This window comes from Pteropus alecto, unplaced genomic scaffold, assembly GCF_000325575.1.
Source record: "Pteropus alecto unplaced genomic scaffold, ASM32557v1 scaffold746, whole genome shotgun sequence".
Taxonomy (NCBI): domain Eukaryota; kingdom Metazoa; phylum Chordata; class Mammalia; order Chiroptera; family Pteropodidae; genus Pteropus; species Pteropus alecto.
In genome coordinates this window covers 265,220-285,442 of record NW_006438900.1, presented here as the reverse complement: position 1 = coordinate 285,442, position 20,223 = coordinate 265,220, and the positions used below count along the sequence as shown (strand labels likewise).

The 20,223-nt window shown below is 35.0% G+C and overlaps 1 pseudogene; it reads right to left on the bottom strand.

Annotated features, from left to right (window-relative positions):
• Positions 1–18,705: 18,705 nt before the first annotated feature.
• On the bottom strand, positions 18,706–18,824 carry LOC112483101 (annotated as a pseudogene).
• Positions 18,825–20,223: the final 1,399 nt, after the last annotated feature.

Here is a 20,223-nt window from a genome sequence, read left to right as displayed (position 1 = left end):
GTCGCTTTTGTGTATAGTTTCAAGTCGGGCAAAGTGATGCCTCCAGCCTTGTGCTTTTTTCTGTGGATGGCTTGGCAATCCAGAGTCTTTTGTGCTTCCATACGAATCTGATGATTTTTTTGTTCCATTTCTTTAAAAAATGCTGATGGGATTTTGATGGGGATTGCATTAAATCTATATAATGCTTTAAGTAATATGGTCATTTTAACTATGTTGTATCTTCCAATTCAAGAACATGAAATATCTTTCCATTTCTTTGTAGCTCTTTCGATTTCTTTTAATAGGGTCTTGTAGTTTTCATTATTTAGATCCTTCACTTTTTTTGTTAAATTTATTCCTAGGTATTTTATTCTTTGTGTTGCAATTGCAAAATGAATTATTTTTTTCCCACTCCTTTTTCTGATGCTTCATTATTAGAGTATAGGAAAGCTATGGATTTTTGAACATTGATTTTGGACCCAGAGACTTTACTGAATTGCTTACTGTTACTGTATTTGCTTATTCTAGTAGTGTTCTTGTGGAGTCTTTAGGGTTTTCTATATAGAGAATCATGTCATCTGCAAATAGTGGCAGTTTGACTTTTTTGTTTCCTATTTAGATGCCTTTTATATCTTTCTCTTGTTTGATTGCACTCACTAGGACTTCCAATGTTAAACTGAATAACAGTGGCAATAGCGGACAGCCTTGCCTTGTTTCTGATCTTAGAAGGAATGTTTTCAGATTTTCACCATTCAGTACAATGTTGGCTGAGGGTTTGTGATATATGGCCTTTATTATGCTAAGGTACTTTTCTTCTATACCAATTTTGTAAGTGTTTTGATCATAAATGGATGCTGTATCTTGTCAAAGGCTTTTTCTGCATTTATTGATATGATCATAAGATTTTTATGTTTTAATTTGTTTATGTGGTATATCACATTAATTGATTTGCATTAGTTGAACCATCCCTGTGCCTCTGAGATGAAGCCCACATCATCGTGGTGTATAATCTTTTTAATATGTTGCTGTATTCGATTTGTTAGTATCTTATTCAGGATTTTTGCATCTGTGTTCATGAGACATATTGGGCTATAGTTTTTTTTTTTGTGTGTGTTATTTTTACCAGGTTTTTGTATCAAGATAATATTGGTCTCATAAAGTATTTTGGGAAGTATAGCCTCCTCTTCATTTTTTTTTAGAAGAGTTTAAGGAGAATAGGTATTAAATCTTTAAATGTTTGGTAGAATTCACTGGTGAAGCCATCTGGTCCTGGACTTTTACATTTTGGTGGGTTTTTGATGATTGTTTCAATTTCCATACTGCTGATTGGTCTATTTAGATTTTCCAGATCTTGATTCAGTCTAGGAAGGTTGTATTTTTCTAAGTATTGTTCCATTTCTTCAAGGTTATTAAATTTGGTGTTATATACTTTTTCATAGTATTGTATGTTTTTTTGTATTTCGGTTGTAATTTCCCCTCTTTCATCCCTGATTTTGTTTATTTGTGTCTTTTCTCTTTTTTTTGTTAGTGAATCTAGCCAGGGGTTTGTCAATTTCATCAGTCTTCTCAAAGAACCAGCTTTTTGTTGCATTTATTTTTTCTCCTTTTTTGTTTGTTCGTTTGTTTTCAATTTCATTTAGTTCTGCTCTGGTTTTGATTATTTCTTTCTTTCTGCTGACTTTAGTCTTTGTTCTTTCTTTTCTAGTTTTTTAAGATGAAGCATTAGGTTGTTTATCTAAACTTGTTCTTGTTTTTGGAGATAGGCCTGTAATGACATGAACTTTCCTCTTATGACTGCTTTTGCCATATCCCAAAAGTTTTGATATGTTGTACTATCATTACCATTAATTTCTATGTATCTCTTGATCTCTTTTTTTATTTCTTCCCTGACCCAGTTATTCTTAGTAGCATGTTGTTTAATCTCCTTGTATTTGTGCAACTTTCTGATTTCTTTCTGCAGTTGATCTCTAGTTTCAAGGCATTAAGATCAGAGAATATGGTTGATATGATTTTAACCCTCTTATATTTGTTGAGGCTATCTCTGTGTCCCAGTGTGTAGTTGATTCTTGAGAATGTTCCATGTGCACTAGAGAAGAATGTATAAGAAACTGTTTTGGGATGAAAGGCTCTGTAAATGTCAATTACGTCCAATTGGTCTAATGTATCATTTAAGGATGTTATTTCCTTATTGATTTCCTGTTTGAAAGATCTGTCCATATCCAACAGTGGGGTTACTGGGTCCCTTACTATGATAGTGTTTTGGTCTGTTTCTCTCTTTAGTTCTGTTAGTAATTGCTTTACATATTTCAGAGCTCCCTGATTGCGAGCATAATATTATGTCTTCTTGGTGCTTTATTCCCTTTATCAAAGATATTGAGTGTCTCTTTTTTCTTTTGAAGTCTATTTCGTTTGATATTAGTACCACTACTCCTGCTTTTCTCTGAATGCCATTTGCTTGAAATATCATTTTCCACCCATTCGCTTTGAGTCTATATTTGCCTTTGGAGCTGAGATATGTCTCCTGGAGGCAGCATATGGTTGGGTTTGTTTTTGATCCATTCTGCAACTCTGTGCCTTTTTATTTGTGAGTTAGTTTAGTCCATTTACATTTAGGGTGATTATTGAAAAAAGAGGTCTTCCTATAGCCTTTGTATGTTTTGCTTTCTGGTAGCTCCATTGCTTCCTTGTCCTTATGTTTCTGTTTTCTTTATTTTGGTTGACTTTAGTGAGTTTTGCTTCTGGTTCTTGTTTCATGTTATATATTTCAGTTCTGAATATTTGGTGTGTGGTTACCATTACAAATATGTAAAGGATAGTTATATATAGACAGTCATCTATTTTCTTATGCATGTTCCTTATCTCAGTTCTCCTTTGCTAATATCGATCTTTGAATCCTCCTTTTTTCAGTCATTGTTGTCTCAATTTGTCCCTATGTATGCTGAACGTTTATTACTATCTTGTTATAACATTCACTTCTTATTATTTAAGCTATATTGTCCTGTTCTTAATAATGGTTGCATTCCTCTGCTTCTATTTGCCTGAGAGTTAGTTTACTCCTAATTATGCATTTTTGTTGTTGTTGTTATTTTATTTTAGGTGAGCTGACCCCTTTCAGTATTTCCTGTAGTGCAGGCATCACTACAAGCATCAATTTTTATATGTCTGAAAAAGTCTTAATTTCTCCTTCATATCTAAAGAAGAGCTTAGCTGGATACAGTATACTAGGCTGGTAGTTCCTTTTACTTAATAGTTTAAATACTTGGTTCCATTCTTTTCTGGCTTTTAAGGTCTGTGTTGAGAAGTCTGTGAATAATCTAATGGGTTTTCCTTTATATGTTACCGTTTTCTTCTCCCTGGCTGCTCTGAGAATTCTATCTTTGTCATTGATTTTTGATAACTTTAATACATTGTGTCTTGGTGAAGGCCTTTTTTGGTTGAGATAGTTGGGTGTTCTGTTGACTTCTTGAATTCCAATCTCCAGCTTATTCCTTAGATTTGGAAAATTCTCATCCGCTATTTTTCTGAAAATGCTTGCTCCTTTTCCTCGACTTTGGTAATGCCCATTTTTCTTATGTTTCCTCTCCTGATAGTATCAGCTAGTTCTTGAATTTCTCTTTCATTATTTTTCATTCTCTGGTTTCTCTCTTCTTCCTTATGATTTATTTCTAGATTTCTGTCTTCGATATCCCTGATCCTTTCCTCCATTTGGTTTTGACTCTATTTCCCAAGCTTGCTATTTCATTTTTTCAACTCTTGCAGTGTGTTCTTCATCTCCAGAATATTTATTCTGTTCTTCTTGAGGGGTTCAATCTCCTTACTCTGCTCATCTAGTTTTTTTTTTTATTTCTGAAATTGTTGATATGATTTGTTTTGTATCTCACTGAGAATTTTTTAGAAGTACCATCCCGAAGTCTCCGTCATTTAAGTCGCATATTTCTATGTCTGTAAGCTTATTTTCTGGAGATTTTTCTTTTTCTTTCTGAGATGCCTTGTCACCTTGGTTGTTCATGGTGTTTAATGGACTGTTTCTCTGCCTGGGCATTAATGGAACTGTATTCTGTTGTTTTTCCAGAAAGAAGATTTATTAAATAAAAGTCTCTCTTTAGCCTGCTGCAATGAAGGTGCTCTTCTTTTTGTTTCCAGTAGGTGGTGTCTAAGTCTCTTGGAATCCTAGCAATTTTGGTAGCATTTGCTCAGATTCCCCTGGGGTTCTGAGGTGATTGGTCTGGAGGGTATGGTGAGAGGAGCCCTCTGGGTCGGGGGTTGGGCGCTGTGGCTCAGCCTTTGTTTTGCAGCTGGGGCCAGTAAATATCAGCTGTTGTTTCTCTGCGGTCCCACCCCGCTTCTCCACTTTCTGTCCTGATGACTGGGCCCTCCAGTTGGCTGCATATAATCCCCAGCACTTCCAGGCAGGGTTGTTCAGGAAAGTCACCATGCTTTCACCGCCCCCCCCCCCAATAGGGAGCTCCGTCAGCTGCGAGAGGCAGCTTCTTTATTACTCCGAGTCCACTGCCCAGCACCCGGAGTTCTAACCTGTGGTAGCTCTTATGCTCAGATCGCGTGCTCAGACGTGCTTGTGTGCAGTGTTTTTTTTTTTTTTTTTATGTTTTAGATGTTCACTTTACTGTTGTTTCAAGGGGAGAGATCTAGGGATGTCTCTCACTCTGCCATGTTTCAGCCAAATAACCATAGAAATTTTAACACAACACATACCTAAAACAATCAATGTCTCCTCATCTTGAACATTATTCTTTAGTCTGAGGACATTTAACTACTGTCACTTCCATTACAATTTACATGTTGTTGAGGTTTATTTTATTTTTTAACCACACATAACAATATAATTATTGTGCTGAAGAGTTCATGCTATACAGTTATTCGCGTATTTCATACTTTCTTTGCTTTTCCATTTCCTCCTGAATCTTAGACCTTCCATTTAGAATCACATCCCTTTCACCTGAAGTACACTATTTAAAACTTTCCATGGGTATCTTTTTACGTCAAACTATTTCAGCGACTGACAAAGTCTTAATTTTATTCTTGTTTCTGAAAGACATTTTCATCAGGACTAGAATTTTAAATGCACAGTTATTTTCTCTCTTTAGTTTGAAAATATTATTTCCCTAGCATTTATCATTTAATGTTGCTGTTAGGAAGTCAACTACTTCTAGTTTCCAGTCTACTACTTCTAATATTCTACTTTTGGGATGGGGCAAATTTCTTCTGCAGTTTTTACATGATGTGTGGGCTCTAGGTATGGATTACTTGTTATTTACCCTGTTTGTAGTTTCTTGGTCTTGAATCTGTGGATAGCTGTCTTTTATAAGTTTATCAAAAATTTTGTTCCATTCTCTCTTCTTTTTGAAACTCTGATTAGGTGTTTGCTAAACTTTCTCACTTTAAATTCTGTCAAACCTTTTAGATTTTTAAAATCTTTGTAACTGTGAAGCATTCAGGATCATTTCTTTGCCCTGTTTTATAGTTCACTAATTCTCTTATCGGTTCTGTCGAATCTGTTAACAACTTCGTCTCTGAGTTTTTAATTTCAAGTATATATTATTTTTATTTCTAGAAGATTGTTTTTATTTATGTCTCTCATTCTTTATTTATATTTTAAGACCTTTGCTATTTATGAAAATATATTGAACATATTTGCTTTATCTTCTTTTCTGCTAATTCAAATATCTAAAGCCTTTGTGGAATAACTGCCTTTTTTTGTTGTTGTTGTGACAAATTCTTTTTCATGATAGGTTGTTTCTTGTTCATTATGAGAATTATTTTATTTTTACTTTTCATCTTTCTTGGAACTTATCAGTCAGAATTATTTGAGTCATATAGGAGGAATCATCTTTGAAAAATGCTTGCTTCTGTGAGGATGTTAAGCCACTATCAGTCAAAGATCACATTTTTTAGATTCTCAATCATATTGTTTCTTTTCTTTTAGGTAGAATTCAGGACCATTAAATATACAAATTCAGAATATTATGATTTCTTCCGGAGTTGAGCAAATTGGTGGTATATCAATAAAAAATAAACTCTAGATATGAGAGTTTGTGTTTGGTTATGAATTCTCAAGGAGGTTTTTTTTTCTCCACTATGCTCAAAATCAAGAGTTAACTCAGGTAATTTTCTTTGCAGTTTGGAGGTGGTTGTGGCTGTCATGGCTGGAAAGGAGAAATGAATTTTTTATTACCCTCATAGTGAGAATTTAGTATTCTGGTGTGGAAAATATTTTTAGACTTATTTTCATGAGTAAGCCCTGGTTCTTGCCTTCTGTTCTCTGACCATTAGAGACTCATAGATCAAATTTTAAGTTCACATAGATCTGCAAAAACACTCCAAGTAAAAGCCACCATCACTAAGATTTTTGTATTTCTGCCTTCACTTAGTTTTTGATCTAGCAAACTAATATTGTCCTTCTAACTACTTGATACTTTAGGGAGTTTTATTTTTCAAATCCTAACCCTAACCCTAACCCTAACTCGAACCCAACACTAATTATAATCCTAAAACCTAACCCTAAACCTAAACATAACCCTAACCCTAACCCTAAACACTGACCCTAAATCGTAACCCTAACCCTAACCTGAACCCTAACCATAATCTTAACTCTAACTCTAAATCCTAAACCTAACCCTAATCCTAAACGTACACCTACCCTAACCCTAAACCCTAACCTTAATACTAATCCTAATCCTAAACCTAATTGAGATGAACACACCCCTAATAAGTAAAAGCCATCATCACTAAAATTTTTGTATTTCTGCCTTCATTTAGTATTTAACCTAGAGAACTGATTTTCTACCTCCTTGATATTTCTAGAAAGTTTTTTTTCTAACCCTAACACTAACTCTAACCATAATCCAAAACCAAACCTGAAACTAAGCCCAAACCCTAATTTTAATCTTAATCATAACCCTAACTCTAAAACTAAACTTTAAACCCTAACCTTAACCATAACCCTAACACTAACCCTAAACCTAAACCTTGACACTAACCATAACCCTAACCCTTATTCTAAACCATAACACTAACCCTAACCCTAACCCTGACTCTAAACCCTAACTCTAAACATAACCCTAACCTTAACTCTAACCCAAACCCTTACCCTAAGCCTAACCTTAAATGTAACCCTAACCCTAACCCTAACCATATCCCAAACCCTAAAACTAACCCTAACCCTAAATCCAAACCCTAACCAAAACCATAACCCTAAACCTAACCCTAATGCTATAACTAACCGAGATCAGCAAAAATCCTGTAAGTAAAAGAAATCATCACTAAAATTTTTGTATTTCTTCCCTCACTTAGTTTTTGAACTGGCTAATTATTATTGTCTTTCTACCTCCTTGATATTTCTAAGAAGAGTTTTTTTTCTATTCCTAACTCAAACTCTTACATTAACACTAACCCTAGCCCTACACTTACCCCCATCTCTAACGCTATCTCTAAACTTGTCCCTAACCCTAACAACCCTAACCCTAATCCTTACCCTAAACCTAACCTTAAAACTAACTCTAACCCTAATTCAAAACCTAAAGAGATCAGCTAAAACCCTCTAATTAATAGCCATCATCACTAAAATTTTGTATTTGTGCTTTCACTTAGTTTATGTCCTAGCTAATTATTACTGTCTTTCTACTACTTTAACATTTCTAGGAAAAGTTCTTTTTTTCCTATCACTAACCCTAACCCTAACCCTAACCCTAATCCTAACCCTAACCCTAACCCTAACCCTACCCTAACCCTAAAAGTAACCAAGATCTACAAAAACATTCTAAGTAAAAGCCATCATTACTAAATTTTTTGTATTTCTGCCTTCACTTAAGTTTTGACCTGGCTAATTATGATTGTCTTTGTACCTCCTTGATATTTCTAGGAAAATGTTTTTATTCTAACCCTAAACATAACTGTAACCCTAACCCTAACACTAACTGTATACCTAACACTAATCCTGACTCTAACACTAACACTAACTCTAACCATAACTCTAACTCTAAACCTTAACCCTAACCTTAACCCTAATCTTAAACAAAATCAAGATCAGTAAAAATCCTCTGAGTAATACCCATCATCACTAAAAATTTTTGTATTTCTGCCTTCACTTAGTTTTTGACGTAATTATTATTGATTTTCTATCTCCTTGATATTTCTAGGAAGACATTTTTTTCTAACCCTAACCCTAACACTAACCCTAACCTGAACCTGAACCTGAAACGGAAGCCAAACGTGAATCCTAACCCTAACCCTAAAACTGAATCCTAAACCTAACACTAACATGAACCCTAACCTTAAACACTAACCTTACCCATAACCCTAACCCTAACCAAAAGTAACCCTAAATTCTAACACTAACCATAACACTAATCCTAAACCCTAACCCTACACTAACCCTAACCCTTACCTTCAGTAACCCTAACTTTAAATCTAACCCTAACCCTAATCTTAATACTAACCTTAATCCTAACCCTAACCCTAACTCTATCCTTAAACCTAATGCTAACCCTAAACCCTAACCCTAACTCTAACCCTAACCCTAATCCTAACCCTAACCCTAATTCAAAACCTAAACTCTAACTCTAACCCTAATCCTAACCCAAAATCTAACTGAGATCAGCAAAAACCTCAAAAGTAAAAGCTATCATTCCAATTTTTTTTGTATTTCTGCCTTCACTTAGTTTTTGACCTTACTAATTACTATTATCTTTCTACCAGCTTGATTTTTCTAAGAAGAGTATTTTTTTAACCCAAACCCTAAGTGAAACCCTATCCCTAAAACAAACAGGAACTGGAACCCAAGCCTGAACCCGAACCCTAACTCTAACCTTAATCTTAACCATAATTCTAACTCTAAACCCAAACTCTAAACTCTTACCCTAACCATAACCCTAACCCTAACCCTAAACCTAAACCCTGACACTTAACCATAACTCTAACCCTAACTCTTATCCTAAAACATAACACTAAACTTAACCCTAACTATAACACTAACCATAAGCATAACATAACAATCAACCTAACCCTAACCCAAACCCGAACCTGAACCAGAACCAGAACCCAATCCCAAACCTGAACCTGAACAATAACCTGAACCCGAACCCAAATCCAAAACTGAAACCTAATGCTAACCCTAAATCTAACCCTAACCCAAATCTTAACCCTAACCCTAACTAGAATCTGAACCTGAATCCGAACTCGAACTTGAACCCTAACCCTAACCCTAATCATAAACCTAACCCTATCCCTAACCCTAACCGTAATCCTAAACTTAAGCATAACCCTAACCCTAACCATAACCCGAACCCAATCCCGAACTCAAACCCAAACCCTAACCCTAACCTTAACCTTATTCCTAACCCTAATCCTGAACCTAACCCTAATCCTAACACTAACCCTATACCTAACCCTTACTCTAACCCTAACCCTAAACCTAACATTGGTTAATACAATTATATTATTTGAAGTGTATATTATCATTTGACATTTGTATATTCTATTGTATGTTTACCACCCAAAGTTCAGTTTCCTTCAGCTACCAGATATTTGATCCCCTATACCCACTTAACCCCCCCCATCCCTCTATATTTACCCCATCTACCTCCGTCTCCTCCCCACCACTTTAGTAACCACTTCTCTATAGTCCTCTGGTAAACACTAGTCTATAGTCTATGTCCATAAATCTTTTTGTTGTCCTGTTCATTTGATCCTTTTAGGTTTATATTCCATATATAAGTGATATCATGTGATTTTCAACTTTTTCTGTCTGGTTTATTTTGCTTAGCGTGATTATCTTGAGGCCCATCCTTGTTGTCACAAATGGCAGTATATCATCTATTCTTATGGCTGAATAATATTCCATTGTGTATATGTACCACAGCTTCTTTATCGAATCATCTATCATAGCACACTTTGGTTGCTTCCATGCCCTGGCTACTGTGAATAATGCTCCTATGAACATTGGTGTGCAAATATCTTTTTAGATATGGGTTTTCAAGTCTTGTTTTCCATAGTGGCTGTACCAATTTGCAGTCCCGCCAGCAGTGGATGAGGGTTCTTTTTCCTCCGTATCCTCTCCAACATTTGTTATTACTTATCCTGTTGATTATAGCTATTTTAACAGGTGTGAGATGGTATCTCATTGTGGTTTTGATTGCATTTCTCTAATAGCTAGCAATGTTGAGCATCTTTTCATATACTTGTTGATCATTCGTATGTCCTCTAGGGAGAATGTCTGTTCAGGTTCTCTGCCCATTTTTTAATTGGATAGTTTGTTTATTTGTTGTTATTGAGTTGTATAAATTCTTTGTATATTTTGGATATTAGGCCTTTAATGGAGGCGTTGCTTGCAAATTTATTTTCCCTTTCAGATGATTGTCTCTTTACCTTGTTGACGATTTCTTTTGCTGAGCAGAAGCTTTTGAATTTGATGTAGTTCCTTTCATTTATTTTAGCTTTTACTTCTCTTACTTTTGAGTTTGAATTCATAAAATCCTCTTTAAGTCCAAGGTCCTGCAATTTAGTTCCTATGTTTTCTTCTATGCATTTTATTGTTCCAAATCTTAATCAATTTTGAGTTAATTTTGTGTGTGGTGAGTTTCATTCTTTTGCAGGTGACTTTCCAGTTTTCCCAGCACCATTTATTGAAGAGGCTTTTTTTCTCAACTGTGTTTTTGGCTTTGTTGTTTTAAATTATTTGCCCATATAAATATCGGTTTACTTCTGGACTCTAGATTCTGTTCCACTGGCCCATGTGTCTGTTTTGCTGCCAATACCATGCTGTTTTGATTACTGTCACATTGTGGTATAATTTGAAGTCAGGCAGAGTGATGCCTTCAGCCTCGTTCTTTTTTCTGAGTGGCTTTGGCAGTTCGGGTTCTTTTGTGCTTCCATAGAAATCTGATGATTTTTGTTGTATTTCTTTAAAAAATGCTGATGAGATTTTGGTGGGGATTGCAATAGATCTATATAATGCTTTAGGTAATAAGGACATTTTAACTATGTTGATTCTTCTAATCCAAGAACACAGAATGTCTTTCCATTTCTTTATATCTTCTTTGATTTCTTTTAGTAGAGTCTTATAGTTTTCATTATAAAGTTCCTTGACTTCTTTCATTAAATTTATTTCTAGGTATCTTATTCTTTTTGTTGCAATTGTAAAAGAAATTATTTTTTTCACTTCTTCTGGCTCTTCATTATTGGAGTATAAGAAAGCTATAGATTTTTAAATGTAGATTTTACATCCAGAGACTTTACCGTGTTTGCTTACTGTTTCTAGTACTGTTCTTGTGGAGTCTTTAGGGTTTTCTATATAGAGAATCATGTCATCTGCAAATGGTGACATTTTGACTTCTTTCTATTCTATTCGTATGCCTTTTATATCGTTCTCTTGTTTGATTGCATTCGCTAGGACCTCCAATGTTATATTGAATAACAGTGGTGATAGTGGACAGCCTTGCCTTGTTTCTGATCTTAGAGGGAATGTTTTTAGTTTTTTACTATTAAGTATAATGTTGGCTGAGGACTTGTCATATATGGCCTTTATTATTTTAAGGTACTTTCCTTCTATACCGATTTTGTTGTGTTTTGATCATAAATGGATGCTGTATCTTGTCGAAGGCTTTTTCTGCATCTATTGATATGATCATGATTCTTATTTTTTAACTTGTTTATGTGGTATATCACAGTAATCAATTTACGTATGTGGAATCATCTCTGGGATGAAGCCCACTTGATCACGGTGTGTATTCTATTTAATATTTTGCTCTATTTGGTTCACACGTATCTTATTTAGGATTTTTGCATCTGTGTTCATGAGAGATATTGTTCTTTTTTTGTGTTATCTTTACTAGGTTTTGGTATCAGAGTAATATTGGCTTCATTAAATTAATTGGGAATTATTGCCTCCTCTTCAGTTTTTTGGAAGAATTTGAGGAGAATAGGTATTGTTCTTTGAATGTTTGGTAGAATTCACTGATGAAGCCATCTGGTCCTGGACTTTTACTTTTTGGTAGGGTTTTGATGATTGTTTCAATTTCCATACTGCTGATTGGTCTATTTAGATTTTCCAGTTCTTCTTGATTCCGTCTAGGAAGGTTGTATTTTTCTAAGTACTGGTCCATTTTTCCTAGGTTATTCAATTTGGTGTTATATACTTTTTTCATAGCATTCTTGTATGATCCTTTGTATTTCTGCAGTGTCTGTCATAATTTCCCCTTTCTTTCCTGAAATTGTTTATTTGTGTCTTTTCTCTTTTTTCTTGAATGAATCTAGTCAGGGGTTTATTAATTTTATTAACTTTCTCAAAGAATCAGCTCTTTGTTGAATTTTTTTTCTATCTTTCTTTTTTTCAATTTCATTTATTTCTGCTCTAGTTTTATTTCTTTCCTTCTGTTGACTTTAGGCTTCATTTATTCTTCATTTCCTAGTTTTTAAAGATGAAGCATTAGGTTGTATATTTGAACTCATTCTAGTTTTTGGAGATAGGCCTGTAGTGATATGAATTTTTCTCTTATGACTGCTTTTCCTGTGTCCCAAAAGTTTTGATATGTTATACTATCATTATCATTCATTTCTATTTATCTCTTGATTTCTCTTTTTATTTCCTCTCTGACCCAGTTAACTCCATTTGTGGTTCTTTCTGCATTTGATCTCTACTTTCAAGGCATTATGATCAGAGAATATAATTGGTATGATTTCATCCCTCATATTTGTTGAAGCTATCTCTGTGTCCCAATATGTGCACTAGAGAAGAATATATAAGCAGCTGTTTTGGGATGGTAGGCATAGTAAATGTCAATTATGTCCAGTTGGTCTCATGTGTCATTTAAGGGTGTTATTTCTTATTGATATTCTGCTTGCATGATCTGTCAATATTTGACAGTGGGATATTTAGGTGCCCTACTACAATAGTGTTTTGGTATGTTTCTCCCTTTAGTTCTGTTAATAATTGCTTTACATATTTTGGGGCTCTCTGATTGGGAGCATTGATATTAATAAGAGTTGTCTTCTTGGTGCATGATTCCCTTTATCATTATGAAGTGTCCCTCAATATCTTTCTTTACCTTCTATTTTTGAAATCTATTTTATCTGATATGAATACTGCTACTCCCACTTTTCTCTGAATGCCATTTGCTTGAAATATCATTTTCCGCCCTTTTACTTTGAGTCTATATTTGTCTTTGGAGCTGAGATGTGTCTCCTGGAGGCAGCAAATGGTTGGATTTTGTTTTTTGATCCATTCTGCAACTCTGTGCCTTTTTACTGGTGAGTTTAGTTTATTTACATTTAGGGTGATTATTGAACTATGAGGTCTTCTTATAGCCATGTTTTTTATTTTGAAGTCTATTTCCTCTGACATTAGTACCACTACTCCCTCTTTTCTCTGAATGCCATTTGCTTTAAATAGCATTTTCCACTCTTTCACTTTGAGTCTATATTTGTCTTTGGAACTGAGATGTGTCTCCTGGAGGCAGCATATGGTTGGGTTTTGTTTTTTGATCCAATTTGCAATTATGTGCCTTTTTATTGGTGAGTTCAGTCCATTTACATTTAGGGTGATTATTGAACTATGAGGTCTTCTTATAGCCATTGTATGTTTTGCTTTCTAGTAGTTTGGTGTTTCCATTGCTTCCTTGTCCTTGTGTTTCTGTTTTCTTTATTTTGGTTGGCTTTTGTAGGTTTTTCTCTCATTCTTCATGTTTTATATTATATACTTTGGTTCTGAATCTTTGATTTGTGGTTACCATTTAAAATATGTAAAGAATGGTTATATATATACAGTTGTCCATTTTCTTCTCCATTCCCCTTTGCAAATTTGGATCTTTGAATCTACCCTTTTCAGTCATTGTTATCTCAGTTTGTCCCTATGTATGCTGAACTTTCTTTACTATATTGTTATAACAATTTCTCTATTATTTAAGCTCATAATTCCTTGTGTGGTTACCATTTAAAATATGTAAAGAATGGTTATATATATACAGTTGTCCATTTTCTTCTCCATTCCCCTTTGCAAATTTGGATCTTTGAATCTACCCTTTTCAGTCATTGTTATCTCAGTTTGTCCCTATGTATGCTGAACTTTCTTTACTATATTGTTATAACAATTTCTCTATTATTTAAGCTCATAATTCCTTGTTCTAAGTAAGGGTTGCACTCCTCTGCTTCTATTTGCCTGATAGTCTCTTTATTCCTAATTATGTATTTTTTTTTTTGTCATTTTTTTTTTTAACTGAACTGATCCCTTTCAGTATTTCCTGTAGTGCAGACCTCGTAGTGGAGAATTCCCTCAATTTTTTTTTATGTCTGGGAAAGTCTTTATTTCTATATCTCAAATATATCTAAAAGATTGCTTAGCTGGATACATTATTCTAGGCTGGTAGTTCCTATTACTTAATAGTTTAAATATTGATTCCATTTCTTTCTGGCTGTAAAGTTTATCCTGAAAAGTCTGAGGATAATCTAATGGGTTTACCTTTGTAAGTTGCCATTTTTTCCTCCCTGGCTGCCCTGAGAATTCTGTCTTTGTCATTGATTTTTGGTAATTTTAATACAATATGTCTTGGTGAAGGCATTTATGGGTTGAGATTACCGGGTGTTCTGTTGACTTCTTGAATTCCATGCTCCAGCTCATTCCTTAGATTTGGGAAATTCTCATCAACTATTTGCCTGAAAATGCTTTCTAATTCCTGCTCCTCTTCCTTGCCTTCAATAATGCTCCTTACCCTTATGTTTCCTCTCCTGATGGTATTAGCTAGTTCTTTCATTTCTCTTTCATTAGTTTTTATTCTTCAGTTACTCTCTTCTTCCTTCTGATTTATTTCTAGATTTCTGTCTTCGATATCACTGATTCTTTTCTCCATTTGGTTGATTCTATTTCCCAAGCTTGTTATTTCATTTTTCAACTCTTGCAATCATCTGTTTTTCATCTCCAGAAGGTCTATGTTGTTCTTTTTGAGGGTTTCAACCTCCTTGCTCTGCTCATGTAGGTGTTTCTTCTATTCCTGAAATTGTTGATATTACTCATTTTGGTATTCACTGAGTTTTTTCAGAAGCACCATTCTGAATTCTCTGTCATTTAAGTGGCATATTTTTATGTCTGTAAGCTTATTTTCTGGAGATTTTTCAATTTCTCTCTGGGATGCCTTGTCACTTTGGTTGTTTATGGTGTTTAATGGACTATTTCTCCACCTGGGCATTAATGGAAATGTTTTTGCTTTTTTTTTTTCCAGAAAGAAGATTTATTATATAATGGTCCCTAGCCTGTTGCAAAGAAGGTGTTTTACTTTTGGTTTCCAGTAGGTGGCGTCTAAGCCTCTTGGATCTCTGCTTTATAGAAAGCCTTAATAATGTTTTTTCCTCCTAATGATGTTTAATGACGCTCACTATCCTCAATCTCAGTTCCTGTCAGTGTTAGTGAAAGTTTTGGTAGCGTTTGATCAGATTCTCCTCAGCCTCCGTAGTGTTCAGCCTCAGAGGTTATGGGGGTAGGGACCCTCTGGGATGGGGGATGGGGGCTGCGGCTCAGTCTCGCCTTTGCAACCATGACTGGTAAAAATCAACTGCTGTTGCTCTGTTATCTCCGCTTTTCTGCCTTTTGCCCTGATGACTGGGCGCTGCTGCAGGCCGTGGGGAACTCACAGCTTTCCCAGGTAGGGCTGTTCTGCGAACTCCTTCTTCCCTCCCCCTCCTCCTACAGGGAGCTCCAGCTGTGAGAGGCAGCTTCTTTGTTTCTCCCAGTCCAGAGCCTGACACCTGGGGTTCTGACTAATGGAAGTTCTTATGCGCAGATCCCATGCTCAGATGTGCTAGTGTGCAGTTTGGGTGTTTTCGTTGAGTTTTAGATGTTCAGCTTATTGTTGTTTCAAAGGGAGAGATCTGGGCACCTCTCTCACTCCACCATGTTTAATTCCCTTTTAACTTCTTTTCAATATGGATTGTGTGTTAGTTTTTCTTTTTGATTTTAAAAATATTTGATGAAATATTTTATCTGTATAATTAAATTTATTAGAATTGAATCATTAATCTCTGTTATTGAACTGTGTGGAAAAGACTGTTCTTTTATTTGTCTTGAATTTATCTTTATCCACTTTAAGAAATGTCTTCTAGTTGTCAGGTGTCACATTTGATCACAAAACAAAAGAGTGTCTTAAGGATACAGTATCTAATAGAGAAAATGAAGAACAGGGAGGGCAACATGGATGAACCTGGAGGGAACTGTGCTAAGAGAAATAAGACAGAGAAAGAAAAGTAAATATTGTATGATCTCACTTATAGGCAATAAAAAAATGTAAGCAAAAACTATTGAGCCTAGGTCAAATACCAGTAATTCTCCATGTATGCTGTGTTACCTTACACAGGTCACTTACCTATTTTGAGCTAAAGTTTCTCATCAATAACCTAGTAATCAAATATAATTAACTAGAATAAATGAACAAATACATGAATGGCATTAAATACATGATAGCTTCACTCTTTCAAATATGACTCAAATCTTACTGACTCGCAAAGTGGAGAGAAAATATCACTAATGCTGTCATTATCATCATCATCATCATTATCATCATCATCCTCATTATTATTATCCGAAAGAGGAAAAATATCAATGCCATGGAATTTAAAAAAGTCCTAGTACTGTGTTATAAAAGAAAATTGATTTCACATGGGGTATTATATAGGGAATATCAAATAATGTAGTATACTTTTACTGTAATTAGAAATTTTAAATAGTAATAAACACTATTGAAAAACATATCAAAAGCGCCTTATTAAATATCCGTACTTTTGTTTACATGGCAAGACTATAAATTTACAGAAAACTCATTTTAAAAAATCAACAATCTTTGAGAAAACAGATACACACTAAAAACTATTTGATGTAAAAATATTCCAACATTACAAAACTATAAGAATCATTTTATCTTAAAACGCAGAACCATAGCTGAGACAAAAAATGTTCAAATAAACCATTAAATGAACTGTGTATTTTTGACATATAATTAAAAACAAAAACATATTTTAATCTGAAAGCTGTTTTCTTTACATAGAAGCAATAATTGATAAATTTGGTAAAATATATAAATAAACAAAAAAATACAAGTGAACAGCAACAACAAAAGATTGGATCTTTGATATGCAATTTTCTAAGCCCTTGAAAAGGTACATTGACCGTAGTGACTCATATCATGTAGGCAGTCTTGAATTGTCATACATACCCCTACAAACACACACACAATCAGAAAGAAATATTATGGTTTTTTTTTTCTTGAGACTGTAAAGTAATTAAGGTTAAATGAGATCGTTTGAGAGAGGCACTGGTCAAAAAGGATTAGTGTCCTGATTCCTGACACAGAGCTTTTAAAACCCCTTGTAAATAGGGGTGACAGGAGAACATTTTGTTCTAAAATTTAGTCTGTGACTCCAGTTCCTAATGCATAGCTCCTAAGACCTTTCTAATTTCTTGAGTGATAGGAACATCTGATACTGAGCTCCTAAATCCCAGAGAATTTCTTGGGTGATAGGAATATCTTTCATTCTAATGAGTTTCATGATGGGTGTGAGTTACAGAAAGAACAAGTCATGATTTAGAAGCCATAAACCTTCATTTCTATATCCCACACTCCGGAGAGGGAAAATAGCTGAAAATGGAGTTAATAATCGATTATGCCTATGTGATGAAGCCTTCATAAAAATCTCTAAAATATGAAGTTTGGAGAACTTCCAGGTTGGTGAATACATACACCTACCAGGAAGATGGTGCACTTGGACTCTATGAAAACAGAAGCTCTTGAACTGGGATGCTTCCCAATCTTATCCTATGTATCTCTTCATTTGGCTGTTCATCTGTATCCTTTATCACATTCTTTAGTGCATAAAAGAGTAAATGCAAGTGTTTCCCTGAATTCTGTGGGTTGTTCTAGAAATTGATCGAATTCAAGAAACGGCATTGTTGGAACTTCTGATTTATAGTCAAGTCAGACAGTCAAAAGTTGTGGGTGTCCTGAGGACCTACTATTTTTGATTGGCATCTGAAGTAGGAAGCAGTCTTGTGAGACTGAGCCTTAACTTGTGGGGTCTGCAGTAACTCTAGTTAGTATTAGAATTAAATTGAATTGTAGGACGCCAGCTGGTGCTGCTGAGAATTGCTTGATGAGTGGCAAATCCATATATCTGGTGTCAGAAGTGTTATAAGTGTGGTAGTAGTGTCAGAGTAAAGGAGGAACACACAAGTGGAGTGAGTTTCTTTCCTATATAGTATATATTAGGATTCTAGCAAACTTTTTGGATCATTATGCTAAATCTTTTGAAAAGATTAAAAAGAGACATTGAATCTATAGGCGTAAACAAGACATTTAACCTACAGGATATGAGTTAGTAGCTGAATTGGTTCATCCTCATTTGGCATAAATGTAGCTTTGAACATTTTTATGAAAATTATGGAGCATATCTCCACAAAAAGACTAGTAGGCATATGAATAAAGAGTTTTCATTTTAGAGTAGTCATGGGCTCCAAGGATCTCATTAAGAACTGCTGCTTTCAAATGCCACTTGTAAAACAAACTAGATTTTCAGGAATATAGGAAAAGAAAAGTAAATTACAATACCTCCATATGGTGGAATACTAAAGTAATTAAAATGATGTTTTTGAAGAATATCTAATGATATAAAATATTTTTCATATAACATGAACTAAAACAAAAAAGAAAACAAAATTTTATTTTATTTACTTTCCACCTACAGCACCTGGTATTCCTAGGGGGTCTCCCATTCAAGTACTAACCAGGCCCAACCCTGCGTGGTTTCCGAGATCTGATGAGATTGGGCATGTTCAGGGTGGCATGGCCATAGACAAAACCCAAGATTTTAAAGCCAAAAATGCATGATCGAAATTATGTATTTGTGCATGTGTCTATGGGTGTGTGTGTGTGTGTGTGTGTGTGTGTGTGTGTGTGTGTGTGTAGCCCTTAGGGGACTTTCTGATTAAGCATATTTGGATTCTAGCTTTAAGACTCCACCAGTGTGTCAGTGTCTCATCAGAAACATCTTTGGGAGATGGTTTCAATTTTCATATGCATTCCAAAAACCATTTACTGTTCATTTATGGAATGGTGCTACTGAGGACTCAAATTACAAACACATCCTCATCAGAAGGATTGCTGATCACATTCGGCTGTCACACTACACGCAAGGCACAGTGGCTTTCTGTTCTGCTCAGCAATGAAACAGTATATAGGACATCTTTTGAAAAGCCGCTACTATAAACTACAAGGAAGCTGCCACTGTATTAGTACCTTCTCAAGAAGTCTATGCAGATGGTAAGTATGAGTACATGGATCTCTAATGAGTGTTTCCCACCAGCTCTTCAGTATTGAAAACTGGTCCCATCATAAAAAGAGCTACATTTGTATTGAACTGAGCTAGAAGGTCACTCCAGTCAAGAACGCTGGGGCCAAGAACTTGCTCAAATCAAAAATGTATTACATGCATTATGGGTAAGAACTATAATCCCTTCTTCTACATTGTTAGAGTGCCGCCTTAGACATCTCGGCTTACCCCAATTCTAGCACCAAATTGTTGAATGAACTTCTGGATTACAGAACACAGGTATTCAAAAACCTGTTTCTTTTGCATGTGCTGCTGACTTTCTCTGAAGTTTATAATTTTTCAATCTCCTCTTCATGGTAACCAATGAACTACAGTGTTAAAACACCATATCTCATTATTTATCTCAATGATTTGAGTTCTCTTCAGGACATATACACTCCCTTTCAAAACATGGCAGCCTGATCCCACTTGTTACAAATTTCCACCATGAAAACTGACAGTTTTCACTAATCACTATCACACTTTTAAATGTTACAGAAGTCCAAGGTTGCTTCACAAACTGCAGATGTCAAGTCGCCTCTTAGAACAATTCTATCGGTGGTGCAAATTATGAATTGATCACCTGGCATATAGGATGCTTTTGGAGCCACATGATAAAACAGAAGCATGAAGAATAGACTTGGCTCAATGGAAAGCCATTGCCTCAAGCATTATTCGTCAGAGTGATCTAACTTACTGTTTGAGCATATTTGGATCACAGCTTTTAGGCTCCACCAGTGTGTCAGTGTCTCATCAGAAACATCTTTGGGAGACGGTTTCAATTTCCATATGCATTCTAAAATATTTTCACTGTTCCTTTATGGAACATCCTCACCATAAAGATTTCCCATCACATTCACCTGTGACATACATGTAAGACAGTGA